The following is a 10,797-nucleotide window of genomic DNA, read 5'->3' as shown; positions in this document are numbered from 1 at the left end:
ACGGAGTGACAAACTTTTCTTTTTTTTTATGATAATAATATGACAATGAGAAATGACAAAAGATAGAATATGCTTGGCTGAACTTAGGTGGGGCATGTGATACTATGCAATCATAATGATGCTAGTGGTACACCAGACAATCATAAGCACTGTATCTATACAAATCTGTAGCACTGGCACTAATTGGGGAACATGTAATAGCCTTGTAAATGCCACTTTAAAAATACAAGCAGACTCATAGAAATTCTATAACAGTCTGTCCAGCGCAGGCTATAAATCCCCATGCACACAGGGTGATGCTCAGCACAAACTTGTGCTGAGCAATCTAGTTAGCACAGATAGCTTAGCACACATCACTCTGTTCGCACAGGTCCGAAATTGGCCCCTCTGGTGGTGGTTGGGGTCTGTGATCGCAAGCGTTCCCCTGCCTGCTCTGGGCAGGTGCATGACGTTGGCGCCCGCACACGAATTTGCCTCGGTCTGTGCAGCTGCCGAGTGACTCCTGGGTAACGCACATTATTACATCTTGCCCATGATATTGGCTGATATCGTAGCGTGCATCGAACACACTGTATTATGTCATGACGTACATCACGTCATAACATCACACTTCGGTCCCACCCCTCATTGTGACGTAAAGTGCTGGACAACCTCCCCATTGGCCATTCAGGTTAACATTGGTTCTGGGCTCTGGGGAGTTCAAGAGAAATCACATAGTCAAAATCATACACAGCCAAAATCTCACCGTGTGTATGCACATTAGTCATGACACTGTCATTGTCTGGTGGAGCCACACCTGCGGCTGGAGTAGGACTATCACTGCTTTTCAGTGCTGCTCTGTTAGTGTCCTGCCAGGCGCGGATATAGAGGGGAGCGAAGTGGGTAATCGCCCCCCTAGGAAGTATGCACAGCACACGAGTGCGGAGTGTCAGCCAGGGTGCCGCAGCACACAACCTCCCGGGAGCCCGGAGCGGCCAGTGTGTGTCAGTGTGCCAGTGTGTGCCCCCCCCCCCCCCCCCGAAGAAAAGCTTGGATCCGCCCCGTGTCCTGCCTACACACTGCTCTTACGAAATGTGTTGATGTGCTCAGTGGACTGTCAGATTGTTGAACCGAGGCTGTGTGTCCTGCTGCAGACATACTCTTCTTCAACTGGAATTTGTTTCTTCTTAGTGTGTGGAGCTGGGCTGGCTGGGCATGTACTGTACATTAATTTCATTTTATTCCTGGGGGAGGGGAGGTTGGGTATAAAAGATTCATATTTTACCTGTAGGGCTAGGCCATTTTCAGGGCCAGCGGATCCATTAGGCAGCTGTGTAAGGCACCAGTATCTGCATATAACACAATGAATGATGTCTCTTACATGAGAGCCTTCCTTACTGAATTTAATGCAGACAACATCTAAGACGCAACCTCCAGGCTTTTACCATAAGGGACTGCAAAGTGGGTTTTGGGGTGGGGGGCATTAGTTTATTAGTCATGTCTAGGGTGCATAAAAACCTTGCACCAGCCCTGTCCATGATGATCTCAGTCCCAGATATCCTGGGAATACTGGGATAGAGATGTTTTCAATCCCCAAGTACTTGGTTTGAACAAAATGTTGCAGGCTTGGCGTCCCTTGTCCATAGGTTCAGTAAGTAATCTGACTTTTGAAGAGAAATTAGATTACAATCTCTACTGGCAAAGTAAATGATGAACCATACCACAATACTCTGATTGTAGAGCACTATGGGATACATGGGAGCTATGCTAGAGAAAGTAAGATGTGGTAATAATTATAATGAAGTAATAAGGAGAATGGGTAGAGTAAAATGTTTCAGGGAACAGTATATTTCCCCAGAATGGTGAAACGAGCAACCAAGGAGGTAAACACTTGTACTTTCAACCTCCCAAATACTACACATGAACAGCCTGTATCCGTAGTGTCACCTCTCACTACCAGTTCTTTAGGATGCATAATTTGTGATTGAGCAGATGCAGAAAATTAATCTGCCACACAGGCATAGAAAATCACTGACATGCCCTCCCATACTAAGCAGCTTAGCACAGATGAAGGGATTGACAAAATGACAGTGCAAGCAAATTCTGAAAATTATATATTGAGCCATCTTCCACCTGCATCTAGTAGTCTGAATGGCAAACCCTGAACGATAGCATTATCTAGTGGTAGGGGATCACCCACGTCATCAACAGTATGGTTTAAGATAATTCCTACCATAAAGAGGGTATTTTGCAGTTAATCCATTCATGCTATGTAAGTAGCATGTTGACAGATTAAGTTAAATATTGAACAGATAGACAGTAATCTATATGCTGACAAATAGCCTGTTATTGGGTAAAAAAAAGTTTGTTTTACACAGGGAAAGTATTTCAGTTGTTTTTCTATGCAGATCATGGGACCAGACCAGAATTGAAGGAGTAACCTAGAGAAGTTACCAGGAGTGGGGGCAGATTGGCCCACCTAGATAGCAGGAAAGATTGCCTCTGGGTCGGTCCCACCCCCTCTACCAGGCCGGCTCACCCTGCTGGTCCAGGATGCTTGATGCTGCTGTTGGTCTGTAGCTGCACTTCCAAGATTTGGAGTCTCCAGCACAGCAGGCCCTATAGGATTCTATAGGCCTGCAATACTGGAGGTATACTGTACACTGAGGTTGGACCATTGAGTGTCACCAAACGGCCATGGCATTTGTGCACAAAGGTTGTGTGCGTGCGCTGCCTCTCCCGGCTTGGAGAGAGGGGAATAGCGGTGTGTGATGCCCCCCTCTCTCCTGGACATGGCTGAATTCGGGGGGGGGGGGGGGGGTTACGTCATGTGACGTCAGCCATCCAATGCCCCAGCCCATTATTTGCACCCTTCCCACCTTCGTCTGTCTGCCCATGCATATTTTCACCCATACGGATGTGCAGACCCGCATCAGTTCCTGCACCAAATTCTCAGGAAACTGAGTGGGTCTTAATTAGGCTCTTAATTATCCCTGCAGGAGATACAAGTATATTGCTTATTTGGTTTTAACACCCAGTTTAGAATAAATAGGACATGGGTGACCACATCTAACTGATATGTTGAGTTTTAAGTCATGGCCATTAGGCAATAGTTGTCAATTAAGCGTAAATACTTCTGCTAACACATTAATTATATACTGTATACAGTTTAATGATATACTTTTAAACACTTTTAATCTTTACAAATCACTTAAATCACCATATTATGTACAGACCGTGTCCACTGTCCGTGCCTGTACACCTGCTCATTACTGCACACGCTGTTGTGTCATAATTTCACAGAATCTCTGAGGAATGTTTTCAGCACCTTATTGAATCCATGTCATGAAGAAGAATAGCTACAAGGGACGTGCAATAAGTTTCCTGCTACAGAAAAAGTATTATATTTACAAAGTTAACATTCTATTTTTTTCCAATTAGGAGTCTCTGCAAAGTTGCTGGTGCTTAAACCCTTTGTTGAAGCTGCTGGACCACTCTGAAGCTGGTATTTTCCTGCATGCGGGATGAAGGTCTCCATTGTAGCGTCTGGTAAATCAAAACAAATCCAACGCATCCTGTGCTTGATTTATGGGAACACAAAGTTGCAGGAGGCCAAGTCTGAACTATACGGTGGAAAACCAAGCTTCTGGATGCATTCATGGGCCAGAAAACCCACCACTTTCATGGATTTGATGGAGAAGGATACCACAAGCGTGGGTTCTTGGGCAGGGCATGGAAATGGTTTCCAGCACTTGCTGCAGGCATTGATTGCCGTACCAGTCCCCATTAACATTGCACTGTTCCATGAGTGGTATGGTACGGTAGCTACATGACTAACCAGTCTGGAGTCCACTGGGCCCACTGTTGTCTGATATCTGGTTGAAAATGCAGATCCAGGATTCATTGGCCCAGAAATAGTTTAAGAGACTGCCATCAAACCTGGCCAGCATATTGTGGTACCAAGACATCTGAACCTCCTACTGCTCTCAATTCGGCCAATGGGGCAGTCATTGTACTTTGCTCAATCAAAACTTTTTAAGGTGAATAAAGCAGATGGATCTCAATGAGATTCTTTAACTGAGCCACAAGTACCCTGGTGTCATCCCAACTATGGCGCCCACAAGGCAGCAATGTTGTCCTTAGTGATGGTGGACACTAGTATTCCTCAACTACCAGGGACCGTCTCCTGCACTGAAATTCTGGAAATCACTTAAACTTTGTGGTTCAGGACCGTGCTTTCTCCTCAAAAGCAACTTGTAGTCGGTCAAAACTCTCTAAAGGTGGCCATACACACAGATTTATCTGCAGATCTGTCTGGTTGGAACAAAAACATGGTTATGGATGAGAGCAAATGACAGTTGACCATTTGCTTGTAAATGCTGGAAAACTGACAAACTGTCACTCATCCATAACCATGTTTTTGTTCCAACCAGCCAGATCTGAAGATAAATCTGGTACTTGTGTATTTTGGCGGCGCCTACGATGAGGATCGCGTCCATCGTGTGTGAAAAATCGGGTTCATCGCGTCCATCGCGTCGCGTCGTGTGCATTAACATGGCACACGACGCGACCGACGCGATGTACGCGATTTCTCCATAGGCTTCAATGTTAAAATATTTAAACATTGAAATTGTGTCGGTCGCGTCGGTCTTGTGCCATTATAATGGCACAAGATAAGATGGACTTGATAAAGTCCATTTTACATGGAATAAAATGGGAAATGGGCCAATATGGCCCATTTCTCATTGTATATGTCCCCGTCATGTCCAAATATAACTGCCCCCCCATTGTGAGCGGCACCCCAGTATTGACGTCAACCCGAAGCGTGGCGAGCGCAGCGAGCCCGCGAGGGGCGGCGGTGCGCGTCCTCCGACCTTTTCATACCCCTACTATCCACGTCGGCGTGGAGTTGAGAATAGAATAGTGTGGCGAGCGCAGCGAGCCACCGAGCCCGAAGCGTAGCGAGCGCAGCGAGCCCCGCGTGGGGACGCGGACACCTGTGAAGCCCGCGTGGGGACGCGGATACCTGTGAAGGTATCCGCGTCCCCGCGCGGGGCTCGCTGCGCTCGCCACGCTTCGGGCTCGGTGGCTCGCTGCGCTCGCCACACTATTCTATTCTCAACTCCACGCCGACGTGGATAGTAGGGGTATGAAAAGGTCGTAGGACGCGTACCGCCGCCCCTCGCGGGCTCGCTACGCTCACCACGCTTCGGGTTGGCGTCAATACTGGGGTGCCGCTGACAATGGGGGCCATTTATATTTGGACATGACGGGGCCATATACAATGAGAAATGGGCCATATTGGCCCATTTCCCATTGTTTTCTATGTTAGATGGACTTTATCAACTACATTTGATCTTGTGCCATTATAATGGCACAAGTCCGACGCGCCCGACAGTATTTCAATGTTAAAAATATTTTAACATTGAAGCCTATGGAGAAATCGTGTCGGTCGCGTCGGTCGCGTCGTGTGCCTTAACTTTAAGGCACACGACGCGACGCGATGGACCCGATTTCTCCATCGGGTTCAATGTTAAAAATATTTTAACATTGAAGCCTATGGAGAAATCGCGTCCATCGCGTCGCGTCGTGTGCCTTAAAGTTAAGGCACACGATGCCCGCGACGGGCGCCGCCAAAATACACAAGTACCATAAATCTTACTAGTGTATGTGCACCTTACTGTTGCAGGCAACACTTATAGGGCCAGATACTCTAAGCTTCAAAAGTGATAAAATAAAGAGTGATAAAAAGCCAGCTAATCAGCTACTGCCTGACATTTTTCAAACACAGCCTGTGACATGGCAGGTAGGAGCTGATTGGCTGGCTGTTTATCACTCTGGATTTTATCACTTTTGAAGCTTAGAGAATCTGGCCCTCAATCATAAGTTTGTGAAGTTAAGACCCCCATACACTAGGGCGACTTGTCCTTAGGACAAGTCGCCCCCGACTTCCCCCTGAGCTTCACCGGCTGCTCCCCGGGGGACCTTGATTAGATTGGCACTTGATGTGCCATTTTTTACATGTGATAAATCGTCTCGATTTATCACATGTAAAAAACCCGGGGAGCAGGGGTTGGGGGCTACAGAGGTGGGAGCTTATGGGAGCAGGGGGGCTGGGGACGCTGCGGGGGACACCTCTGTGTCCCCCGCTGCTGGGGACGCTGCGGGGGACAGCGTCTGTGCGGCGAGGCGGTAGAGGGAGCAGGGGGGGCTGGGGACGCTGCGGGGGACACGTCTGTGTCCCCCGCTGCTGGGGACGCTGCGGGGGACAGCGTCTGTGCGGCGAGGCGGTAGAGGGAGCAGGGGGGGCTGGGGACGCTGCGGGGGACACGTCTGTGTCCCCCGCTGCTGGGGACAGTGTCTGTGCGGCGAGGCGGTAGAGGGAGCAGGGGGGGCTGGGGACACTGCGGGGGACACAGGCGGCATAGAGCCGGGCAGGGGGAGCCGGCGGGAGCTGTCAGTGCTAGAAAAAAAAAGCCTATACAATGAATGGGCAGCCTGTGATTGGCTGAGCGCTCTCTCAGCCAATTGCTGACTGGCTGAGAGAGCGCTCAGCCAATCACAGACCGCCCATGCATTGTATGGGCTTTTTTTTATTCAATACTGACAGCTCCCGCCGGCTCCCCCTGCCCGGCTCTATGCCGCCTGTGTCCCCCGCAGCGTCCCCAGCCCCCCCTGCTCCCTCTACCGCCTCGCCGCCCCACTAGTAGGTCCCAAGTCGGGTGGTCGGACGTGCAGCAGGTCCGACCACCCGACGCAGATCCGATGCGCACGGGACCGCGCATTGGATCTGAGGGGACGTCAAAACTAGCCGATTTTGGTCCGATTTCGGCCAGATCCGACTGATCTGGCTGAAATCTGACCAAAATCGGCTAGTGTATGGGGGCCTTAAGAGAACATACTGACTTCTTCGTGTGCAGTGCTGCTTACTAGAAATATACAGTTCTGTGCCTTGATATTTCACGAGAACTAAAGTCAAAGATTACAATTCACAATCAGACAGATTGGGTAGTATTCAATTGTTATATAGTGCTCGATCTCCTGTTTAAAATGATGGGAGAGTGTGGGGTGATATTCATTTGATCTATTTTTTTGAGCATATCGCGCTCATGTTTAGACATACATTTGTGTATTTCAGGTCACCACAGCCAGGGATAGCGATCAGAAATTCTGGGGAAAAACAACTGAATACACCCATTGTGTCTACTCTAACTATACACTGCATATACAGACATTTATTACACACCCCTTGTAATTTGAGTGACTATTTAGATTGCTGTATGAGCAATCTAATAAAATGTTAGACGGGTGCAGCCCTATAACCCATTTGTCACATAAAGGTGAATTCTGCCCCATTCCAATGATTGGGGCTCTCCACATGCACATGGTATATTATGCGCATGTGCAGTTCCCCTATGCGAATGGCATTGGCGACTTGCAAGGATCAGGAGTGGACGGTGGCAGGGACGGGGGTCGCCTATTGGAACGCCCAGAAGTTTATGGGCGTCCCCATGAAAACGCTGGGCGTTCAAATGGGTGCGCATTCGGGACAATGTGGGCCGGCGGTGAGCGACTAACATCGCAGGATGTCAGCTGTCCGCCCTGTCTTCGTCCCATGCTCACAAATTAAAGTCAGTTCCTACTGATGTCTATTTGCAAAGCCAGGAGAAATCATTCGATGATTCGGCGACCATCAAATGATTTCTCCTGCAGGCGAGGGGATGTGTTCTTTATTACACATCCCCTCACATGGTAGCGAGGGGAATCGGTGGGGGGGGGGCAGAGCCGGCCCTAGCCTAAATTATGCCCTAGGCAAGATTTTGGCTGGTGCCCCCTAGCAGCGCCACTAATTCCGCCTCTGACCCTGCTCCCCTTTCCCAGCACCATCAACCCTCATCATAGCAGTCATCATATTGGTGCTCCTACCCGCAATATTTTAAATAGAAACAAAAGTGCACAAATTCGGTGCGCAGCCCAAAAGGGGGGTGTTCTTGCTGGGAAGGGGCATGGCCACACAATAGTACCCCCAATTCAAATTATGACACACAGTAGTGCAACTTTATTCACATTATATCATGCGATAGTGTCCTTTATTCACGTTACATCACACAGTAGTACCACTTTACCTTATATACATTACTCCTCACATGGGCCTTATTCGAGTTCACTCTTTCAGACAAAATCCTTCTTAGATGGACAAAACCATGTGCACTGCAGGGGGGCAGATGTAACTTGTGCAGATCTAATTAGATTTGGTTGGGGTTTTACTTCAAAGTGAGATCTATATTGCAGTGTTAAAATAAAGCAGCCAGTATTTACCCTGCAAAGAATCACCAAAAAATCACCAAATCTATTTCTATCTGTACATGTTACATCTGCCCCCCTGCAGTGCACATGGTTTTGTCCATCTAAGAAGGATTTTGTCAGAAAGAGTGAACTCGAATAAGGCCCAATGATTATTCTCTTAGAAAAAAATTCTGAGAAAATATTGTATTTTAAGCACCTCCATGGCCACACTGCAACCCAGCACAAAGCAGTGTGTGCTGGGCAGAGGAGAAGAGCTGCAGCTGCTGCTGTCACTGAAGGGATGGGGGCCCGGGGCCCCCACTGGGCCCTTCCATCAGACTTTGGCCTGGGTAATTTGTACCCCCTATCCCTTTCTCTCTGTACCCCTGATAATACCACACAGTAATGCCCCTTACACATGACACACATTATTAATGTCCTTATAACCATAATGCCCCTTACACATTATGCCAACCTATATTAATGCCCTTCATACACATAATGACACACATAATGCCCCTTACACATATGTTGCACATTATAAATGCACTTATACACATGACACACATAATGCCTGTTACACATGTCGCACATTATTAATGCATTTATACATGACACACATAATGCCCCTTACACATATGTCACACATTATTAATGCCCTTATACACATGACACACATAATGCCTGTTACACATGTCGAACATTATTAATGCATTTATACATGACACACACAATGCCCCTTACACATGTCACACATTATTAATGCCCTTATACACATGACACACATAATGCCTGTTACACATATGTCGCCCATTATTAATGCATTTATACATGACACACATAATGCCCCTTACACATATGCTGACACTATTGCAAAACCAACCCACCCGCAGACAGCACTCGCACAGCCGCTAACACTGTGACCTCTGCTTCTGCCTGGATACAGATGTTTTCTTATACTCAATAAGCCATGCAGTTCCTGGCCAGTTCTGCTAACGTTGGGTGCCTTTTTTTGCTGAAATTTCGTCTTATTTGCATTGTTATGATCAGGACACACAAGGAGATTCCGATGATTAAAATGATATGCGGCATGCCTATATTCTGTGTATGACGGTGGCTGTACCTGCAAACAGAATGCTATGTTACAGTGACTTCCATGAATACACTATTTCATATGCAGATACAGCCTCACTCACACACAGAATATAGGCATGCTGCATATCATTTTAATCAGCAGAAGCTGCTGATGCCCCTAGGCATTCCAAATGCCCTAGGCAATTGCCTAGTTTGCCTATGCCTAAGGCCGGCTCTGGGGGGGGGGGGGGTGTATTTGGTGGGGCGGCGTCTATAACTATAATCAGGCCCAAAGTTTCTATGCTCTCTTCCTGTCTACAGTCTAAGAGACTTAGGATGACCAGAGTGTAGAGTGGAATCTCCAACAAGGCTCACACAATATAACATACATTTTTAAGAAACAATAGGAGAGCCAAAGAGAGAAAGCAGTGCAGAGGGCAGTCAGCAAACCAAAAAGGGGGCAATGAAAGGGCCATGGCGGAAAAAATGATATACATATTAGGGGGCAGGGACAGGAGTGAGCCATAGGGGTTTAATTACTAAGTTCTATTTCAGATGAGATGTTGCTAGGGGCAACCAATCACAATCTACTTTTTATTTAGCACCTTCTAGAAGATAATAGAATATGATTGCTATGCTCATAGCAACTCCCATCTTAGTAAATTATCAGTGCAGATAAAGCACAATGAAACATGGCATGAGAAACAGGAGCTGCTGCTACATCATAGCACTTTGTATACAGATTCATACATATATACCCACACACACATATATACAACAACAAGAAAAATGGCAGTGCTATGATAAAATTGGACATATGGGATTGCCTGTTATTTCATTATTTATTAATACACAATATATACATTAAAAAATAAAAGTACAATGTACCCTCCCCTGGTGGCTGGCGTCTTTTTTAAGGGTCAGTCCTCCTTGAAATGGGACAAATTTTGACAATTGGGCAATGGGTAAAGTTTGTGAGAAATTAATGGATTGGATCTCACCACTTGAAACTTGGGATTCTTTCCGGGCTTGGGTCCATGGCCGACGCGGTTCGCTGAGTGTTCAGCTTTTTTCAAGGTGATCACCTTGAAAAAGCTGAACACTCAGCAAAACGCATCGGTGGGCCACTGTACTCCCCCCCTGGTACACTTCTAAGGATTAAGGATCCACTATTCCTCACTGGCGGCCTCCGAAGAAAACATTCCAATTTACCTGGCAATGCTGTCAACTTTTTGAGAAAAGGAACTTATCTGGATACCACAAACTGGGAAGCTCCACAAGGTTCTTGACCATCCTCCAGCGGTTGTGCATTACATCAATTCAACATTCCCGCAGAAATAGTGAGGACCACGAACCCAAGCCCGGAAAGAATCCCAAGTTTCAAGTGGTGAGATCCAATCCATTCATTTCTCACAAACTTTACCCATTGCCCAATTGTCAAAACTTGTCCTATTTCAA

General features: G+C 47.1%; 1 long non-coding RNA gene across 1 annotated transcript; it reads left to right on the top strand.

Annotated features, from left to right (window-relative positions):
- Window positions 1–547: 547 nt before the first annotated feature.
- Window positions 548–4,026, top strand: LOC146062714 (uncharacterized). The gene is made up of 3 exons (XR_014471482.1): window positions 548–670; window positions 2,388–2,630; window positions 3,421–4,026. It is a non-coding gene; the product is annotated as an uncharacterized LOC146062714 (long non-coding RNA).
- The last annotated feature ends 6,771 nt before the right edge of the window (window positions 4,027–10,797 follow it).

Source organism: Crinia signifera, chromosome 3 (assembly GCF_055691185.1).
Source record: "Crinia signifera chromosome 3, ASM5569118v1, whole genome shotgun sequence".
NCBI classification, from domain to species: domain Eukaryota; kingdom Metazoa; phylum Chordata; class Amphibia; order Anura; family Myobatrachidae; genus Crinia; species Crinia signifera.
This window is presented reverse-complemented; position numbering and strand designations above follow the sequence as displayed.